The sequence below is a fragment of the Enhydra lutris genome, unplaced genomic scaffold (genome assembly GCF_002288905.1).
Source record: "Enhydra lutris kenyoni isolate GAN:26980312 unplaced genomic scaffold, ASM228890v2 scaffoldscaffold19, whole genome shotgun sequence".
In the NCBI taxonomy this organism is placed as follows: domain Eukaryota; kingdom Metazoa; phylum Chordata; class Mammalia; order Carnivora; family Mustelidae; genus Enhydra; species Enhydra lutris.
In genome coordinates, this window is record NW_019154103.1 from 27,606,713 (window position 1) to 27,615,283 (window position 8,571).

The window sequence follows — 8,571 nt, forward strand, 5'->3', positions numbered from 1 at the left end:
AATACAAAAACATTGCAATGTGATGATCCAAGTATCATAACATTTAGGATGTGAGCTACTATGTATAAGAATAGGGAGTTATGGCTATGATTATAACATTCTTCTGCCTAAAATCCCTCAAAATCTTTAACTAAGTCATCATAATTCATCAGATACAGGACACTCTTCATAATCTGTTCACAATTTATCTCTCTAGTCTCTTCCCTTTCACATTCTCTCATGCTTTTCCAGCCCTAGGAACAACATGTCATTTGCTGTATCTGGAATACATCATGTAATTTAGTTTCTGGTAACTTTGTGTTTCCCCATCTGCCTGGATCACGCTTTCCCTATATTATATGCATATTCATCTTTCAAAGTTCAAAACAAATGTCACCTTCTCCGTGACATCTTATCTATATACTGAGAATTAATATTTTTTTTTCTTTTCGTCATGCTCAAATAATATTTCTTATACCTCTGAATTAGAGTTTTTCTTCAGTAATATCATTATTTGTTGATAAATTTACCTATGATCATACATAATGAAATATGGTAGAATGGAGCTAATATGATTTCCTATTATGTCCCCAACAAGATGTCTGTGATTTAAAAGGTGCTTAATAAATACTTGTTAAGTGAATAACTAAGTGGAAATAAACTATGTACTCATCTTAGACTCTATCATGAATATGCAATGCTTATAAACAGGGGAATTCTACAAATACTTAATTATTACTTAACAGTTAATAGGGCCAGAAAATAATTTCAGGACCAAGAAAGTAAATGATGTTATTTGAGGATCAGATATAATGGAAAGTAGTACGGTTTAATAGAAAAAGCATGGTCTTGGAAATAGAACTAGATTTTCATTTGAAATTGTCTACTTTGAGTTATGAGGTCAAAGAGTAATTATTTAACCTCTTGAGACTCATTACAGTTGTCACTATAAAATGTGAACAATAATTATAAAGGAGGAGGAGTTATAAAGTGGTGAATTCAATCTCTGGTACATAGTAGATGATCATTAAATGTGAATTCACTCCCCCTTTTCTGGAGTCTTCTGAGGTCAACATTTGAACAAAATTAGTCATGATGATGGAACATGCCAGGTTAAAACTACCTAGAAATACGGAAGTTAAAAGAAAAAGATTAGGTCGGCATTGAGTTATTTAATTATGAAGAGAATAAGGTGAAATTTGCCAAATTTTATCTAAGCCATTTTACAGGGCTAGTTTTAAAATTGTTTATCAATAACAGTGTTTCCTAAATTCAGTTTTATAATTGTCTTGTTTCAGGTGTAAAAAAAAGTACTAAAATTTTCTTGACATGTTTGCAGTATTTTTATTATCACACCTAACATCTTTTGTTATTTCGTAACTCCACACGGAGGCAGTCTCTTTATAGTTTTTTCTTTTGGAAACTATCTATGTCAGCCTCCTCTGCATGTCTCTATCACATCTATCTTAAACTTTCTTGTGTGTTATGTAAAACAATACCAGCACCTTCTGCTTGAAGTAGGTAAAAATGACAAGATGAAAAGCTGACTATGAAAAAAAAAAAAAAAAGAACCCTGGCTCATTTGCAAAACAGCAAAATGTTTTCAGTTCCTTCAAAGAAAAACATTTGGAAACAAAGCATAACTTTCAACTATTTTTACACGGGATAATTTCCTTTCAGATCTGTGGCTAGGGCTCATAATAAAATTAACACTTTTGGTAATTAATTGACTACTTACTTGATTGATTATTTTACTTGATTGAAAAAATGTCTAGATAGAACTATTCTTTCGTTAAGGGATTGAGGACTTGAGTTAAATAGAAAAATTTATGACTCTTAAAGGATTAAAATATAAAAGTTAAAAGATCACCTAACTATGATTAACAATGTAAAGAGGCTGTTTCTGTCTGTAGAGCAGTGATGTGAATATTCAAGCCAATACTATTCACCTGATCAGGAAACTGTCTCAGGAGTTCAGGATAAACAGGTATATTTTATTTTTTTTATTTTTTTTTTAAAGATTTTATTTATTTATTTGATAGACAGAGATCACAAGTAGGCAGAGAGGCAGGCAGAGAGAGAGAGAGGAGGAAACAGGCTCCCTGCTGAGCAGAGAGCCCGACGCGGGGCTCGATCCCAGGATCCTGGGATCATGACCCGAGCCAAAGGCAGAGGCTTTAACCCACTGAGCCACCCAGGTGCCCCCCAATAAACAGGTATATTTTAATTTATGGAAGTTAAGAAACCCAATAGCCATTCTCTTGATAGTAATCAGGGAGGTTGCTCCACATTTATCTCTGTTTACCTTCACCAGGTTATAACCTTGAATTTTCTAGACTTTCCTAGAATATGGTCTTTTTATAGACAAGGGATGTCAATAATACTATAATATCCAATATCTTTGAAAGTTTATTTTTAATGCTCCATGCAATTACATTTCAAGGGAGGAATCTCAGGAGCGTCTGTAGAAAGAAACCATGAAACTTATGGTGTGGCTTAACATTTATTGAAACCTCATTTGTAGCATAATGTGACAGATATCCATTTCTCCTTTATCCTCACTGCTAAATCCAACTTAAAACCCTGGAAATAGTCAAAGGGACAACAAAAGGAGCTCTCTTAAAGTTGTTAGGAAGACAACACACTGGTTTAAGACCCCAGGATGAGAGGAACAGAGTACCAAGGTGTTTTACATCCTCTTATCAAAAAACAACAACAACAACAAAAATTAACCAAGACCAAGCATTTCCCAACACCCAAACCAGGAAAGGAGGGCATTCCTAGGAGGTCCGTTCCTCTCCTGGACTGAGTGGGAGCTGTGTCTAATGCACCTGATTAGACCTGGTAAACCAGCAAGGCCAATTGGTCTGTAGTTCCACAACAATGACTTCTCTTTTCCTTACTGGCCCTGGACCTGAGACTTCTTTACCTGGTCTAGAGACACCAGGGAGGCTGATGGGGAAGGGGTTGTGTGGGGTGGGCAAACCTGTATGAAGATCACATCACAACACAACGCAAGTAGACTGGGGGCCAGTTTTCATTTCCAAAAGACAGGAGTGGTCCTACCATAGTAAGCATCCAGTCAGGGAAGTTTCTTCATCCATGAAAAACAGAGACTACCATCTTCCCCCAAGATACACCAAGTGGGTACAACTGGGGAAACCCTTTCTCCATCCTTACCACCAGCAGTGAATAGGAGGAAGATCAGAAGTTCCACGTAAACCTAGCAGATAACAGTGTGGAATATCTGAAAGCTGTAGTGTCATTAGAACTCAGACCCACAAAAATAGGCCAGGCCATGTGTGCTAAACCTAAGCATCTCACCCTGAACACTGTCCATCCAATCCAACAAGCATTACATTTAGCCATTCCCAAGATTTAGAAAAACTGGATGATATAGATCAAAGAATTAGATGGAGATCAATGGAAAACTGGCCAATGAAAAGATTCATGTTCTATCCATGGAAAAATGAAGAAAATACTTAAGAGCAATATACTAAGAATCCAAGCTGTCTGTCCACCTCTGAATAAAAGCAAATGCCACTTCAAAGTTGAGGTCAGTCATGCAATCAGGTTTGCGTGGCAAGGAAACAACTTTTGAAAAGGATGGGCTTTCTAATGTTGGATCTTATCAGAGGACCCAATGCCTAGTGACAATTTTTTTTTTTTAAAGATTTGATCACTGCTTTATGAATCTGTGGCTTTGCAATACCAACGTCATCAGGAAAAGGGACAGTTCACTCAGATTCAGTAGCAGGAAATAAATATCAAAGCATCATTACTGGTGTCAATACAGAACCTCTACCTGACCAGATCCTTCCTTTTTATCCTACCCACTAACACCCCACCACCCCACCCCTGGCAGCTACCACTTTATTGCTGTCTGCTGTCCCCCACACATACCACATGTGTCATGCAGCCCTCCCTAAGCCTGGCTTAGAGAACCACAAGTGAAACAGGCCAAAGTCTCTGTGCTGCAAATCTGTCCCCACTCGTTTTTACACCACAAACTTCTTCAAGGATCTGGTCCTTCGATAGGATTGATAAATAGCTTTTTAGGGGGAAAAATAATTAAAAGAAGGGGAATTAACCCTGATTACTTCAAGCTAGTCATCACCTTAAAGCAGAGCAGACACATTTACAGTCTATCAAATGGAAGTGAAGGTGGCCTGGGAGGAGAGGCAGAAGGGGCAGGAGTCCTCCAAGCCTCTGCCCAGCAGGGCTGGAGGAGCTGGTAGGTGGTCACGACACTGTGCTCAGAGGTCTAGCCAGTTGTCCGTACTCCACAGAAGCAGCTGCCAATTTGGGGTGTTTGAGTTTAAAAATTCCTGGCAGTATCAGGGAATCCCTGAAGGCAAACATTAAAAAAAAAAAAAAAAGTGGAAATGGGGAAGGAAAATGAGAGCCATTAGCCAGGAGCTTCGATATAAAAATAAAAGTAAAAATAAAAAGGGGGAAAAAAAGAGTCCCTTATATGTTCCAGAGGGTTCTGAGCATGGACTGAAAGTAGGATGAGACGATGCAGGAGACAGACAGTTTGTATTGCTCTCATCCCCCATCTGGAGGTTTTACTGTTTCGGGCCTCTTCAGGCTCTGACTCCAAACTGCAGTCTGAGCCTCCAGTAAAGGCAGAAATAGCGCTGCCCTTGGTGCTGGTGTAGAGGCTATTGTCTGAGGAGGGGTAGTTGGTCCGCAGTTGGACACTTGATCTTGCCTTTCCAGTGCATGGACTTGCTGCTCCAGAAGATCATTCTGCCGCTTGAGGTCATCAATATCTTGCTGGTGTGTGTAGTTTTTCCTTTGCATATACTGGATATACTCTGTGGGTTTGTCTAGGGTTTGGGCCCGTGGTGCCTGCTGTCCTTTGGAATGATGGAACAGAGTCCCACAAACTGTGAAAGCTGTCTTTGATGTAGTTCCCACATTTTTGTTCCAGTGAGCTATGATGAGCCTGTTTGTCAGCTGCAGATTGAAACCTTGGTTGCTCTTCATAGCTCTCCACCTCCATGTCCTTGTTGTCACTCATTTCACATGGCCCAGGGAGCAGCCACTGCAGCCATGTCAGGGAAAGGGGGAGGGGAGGGGGTGGAGGAAGTCAAGAACAACAAGGAACCAAGACTCCCCACCCCAACACACACACCACTCATTCCCCACTAGCTCTCTCACTACACACACATAACATGGGTGAGAACCACCTCCTCACTCTAGTGACAAATTCGATAACATTGGAAAATTGCATTCATCATCATTATCCTGATGGTTAATGCATCACCCTTGGGAAACTTAATTTTCTTTAAATATCAATCCGGTCAACTTTCAGGAGACAAAAGAATAATCAGAGAACATTAACTTTAATTGTCATGATGAGCCCTCAGGGTGGGTTCAGTGTTGGTGCCAACCATAAACCAGTTTTCTTCTGAACTTCTGTTGGTGAATAAGCACCACACCAGGTGCAAGATGTATGTTCTGTCAAATTGAGAAAAGACAAGATTGCAGTGAACATAGATAAAGACTGCTGTTGAAGAAAAACTGGGCAATTTTCCTTTTTCTTCTTAATACAAAAGATAGCTGAGAGTTCACATTTATACTTCAATCCCGCTGAAAAGAGAAGGAAATCAGTCTGAATGCATGTCTGTTTAAGGCTGTATGTAATGTATGTATATTATTTATTTATTTTTAAATTTTATTTTTTCAGTGTTCCAAGATTCATTGTTTATGCACCACACCCAGTGCTCCATGCAATATGTGCCCTCCTTAATACCCACCACCAGGCTCACTTATCCCTCCACCCACCCCCCAAAACCCTCAGTTTGTTTCTCTGAGTCCACAGCCTCTCATGATTCCTCTCCCCTTCCGATTTACCCCAATTTACTTTTCCTTTACTTCTAATTTCCTCCATGTTATTCCTTATGCTCCACAAGTAAGTGAAACCATATGATAATTGACTCTCTCTGCTTGACTTATTTCACTCAGTATAATCTCCTCCAGTCCCGTCCATGTTGATATAAAAGTTGGGTATTCATCCATTCTGATGGCTGCATAATATTCCATTGTATATATGGACCGTATCTTCTTTATCCATTTGTCAGTTGAAGGGGATCTTGGCTCTTTCCACAGTTTGGCAATTGTGGCCATTTTTTTTTAATTTTATTTTTTATAAACATATAATATATTTTTATCCCCAGGGGTACAGGTCTGTGAATCGCCAGGTTTACACACTTCACAGCACTCACCATTTTTTAAATAAAAACTAGATGCTTGACTAAATACTCTCTTAGGACCACCATCTCCATTCTCCCCAGAATGGAAGTTTCCTCCAGAATGTGTTCCACTCACTTTCTTGCTCCCTGTCCCTCCCTTTCTTCCTAGTTACTTTCCCAGTCTCTGAGTTGCTCTGACCAGGGTATAGCTCTTTGGGATTCCTTGCAGAGAGAGGCTATCCTATACGTTTATAGGGGTAGGTCTCTATCAGTCCCATTTTGTCATTTTCATACAAATGGTATTATATTAAATTCCATTTTCTCCTCCTTATTTTGGTTTAATGAAATATCTTAAAGTTTGTCTTTTGATAATGATTAATAATATTGAGAGCGCTTTATAAATATGTGGAATGAGTTACCCTGTGACAACATGTAGAAGAGTATTCCTTGCTTCATTGTTTTGAAATATTAACAAATCTCTTTTATTATTATAGATAAAATTATATATCCTGCTCTATCTGGTGTTAGATTCAACAAAACTATTGATTTTTTAAAAATAAAGTAAGTTGGGAAACCGCTCTATGTAACTCCCCATCAACAAAATTTTCAATATAGGTGTTTGCTGTGCTTTGTAACAATAGTATTTTCATTGGTATCAGTTGCCTGCTAAAATCTAAGTGTTCAGTCATTATGGCTCTACTAGCCAAGTTGTCTTATTCCCCACCCCTGCAAAATGGTCACTGTCTTCCTTGCCAAAAGACTCAATGAGTTAGATGTGTTTTCTCATTCTTGGATACTTGTGTGGCCAGAAGCAGCTCTGTAAAATAACACAGAACAGAGATTTTCATTCATCATTACCAAAGCGTGCTTTGTATAGAAATAGCTAAGGTATATTCTGATTTGCAAGCATTATATCCTGTAGAGTATATAGTTATTTTCATCCCTTTCTTGATAAAGACCGTATCTGAAGAAGTTAAATCTATATAGAGTACCAATAATCTCTTGTGGCCCCAAAATTAATATTTGCCACATGATGTTCAGGAAATTAATCTATTTCCCGGGCAAGAACACACTATTCAGTAGCATTTTCCACCACTTGGGCAATTTGAGATTGGTGTCTAGGGAAATATTAGTCAATTGCTTATAGAAGGACTACCTGTAAAACCCAAAAGTCAAACTTACATATATTTATATTAAATGATTTGTGTTTGTCAATAGACAATTCAGAGTGCAATGGTCTTACTTAATGGGAAAATAAATTCCTGACAGTGATGTAAAAAAATATATCATACATATGAAACATGGTATTTTTGTTTGTTTGTTTATTTGCTAATTTTGTTTCTGAATGCCCAGCTTCTGATGATGAAATTTGCAAGATGTCAAACATTGTAAGCAGGAATCAAACACTGTCTCTTTTAGTATTATAAAACTCACTTTCCCTCTAAGTTTGCTAATTGAAACTAATACTTACCTCTCTTAGGATTAAAATTTGTGCAGCTTCCAAATTTTTGTCATTCTTGGGTAAAACAGAATCAACCCAGAAATTAAAATTTCTACATAGTGTGTTATTACTCAAAGCTCTGAACATATTTGAAATTGAGGCTACACATTTCCCTCCTATACAGAAAGACTGCAGATAGAGAAATGGAGTGTAGTTTGCTGTTTCTCTCATCTTGTTCTGCTCTTAAGAAGATTCCTTACTAGCTCTTTCCGAAATGTGTCACAGGAAACATACTCATTCTTTGGCCAAACCATAGAGGGAAAGCTGATCCAAATGCTCTGTGAAAGCAGCTAGCCAGCCTATGATGAGCAGTATAGATTTTTTATGAGAAGTCAGTAATTCACTGTGTTCCCAAACTGCAGGGGACATATATGACATATATTATGTGCTCTGATTGGTTAAAACTTGAAGGGAAAAAACCCAGATTTTTAAAAAAATGATAAGTTGACTTTCAACACAATGATTTCAGCACATGAGTAAGTATAAAAATATCTACTCACTGTTTTCAGGGATGCAGTCCAGAGCTATTTTCTTTTATGTTATCATTCAATTATTATACTCCCTCTTTCTTTGTTGTCTATCATGATGAATAGTAAGTGAATACATATTTTTCTCCATCCCCTTCTTCATTAATTAACTTACAATACATGTAAAAGAGAATGAATTCTCATGAATATTCTCATAATACCACTTAAAAAGATAAATTCCATACTTTCAAAATAGGTTTGAATTTTGAAAAGCTCAAGCATCCTGATTGCCAATTAAGTTACAGTAAACATCTATTAATTAGAAAACAAAAAAGACAATATTGTAGCAAAGTGAGATTCTATATCAACTGAAAGCTTACTCAAAACAGTTAAACTATCACAGAATAGAAATATTTTTAAATCC

The 8,571-nt window shown here is 37.5% G+C and overlaps 1 pseudogene; it reads right to left on the bottom strand.

Annotated features, from left to right (window-relative positions):
- Positions 1 to 962: 962 nt before the first annotated feature.
- On the bottom strand, positions 963 to 5,005 carry LOC111148351 (annotated as a pseudogene).
- Positions 5,006 to 8,571: the final 3,566 nt, after the last annotated feature.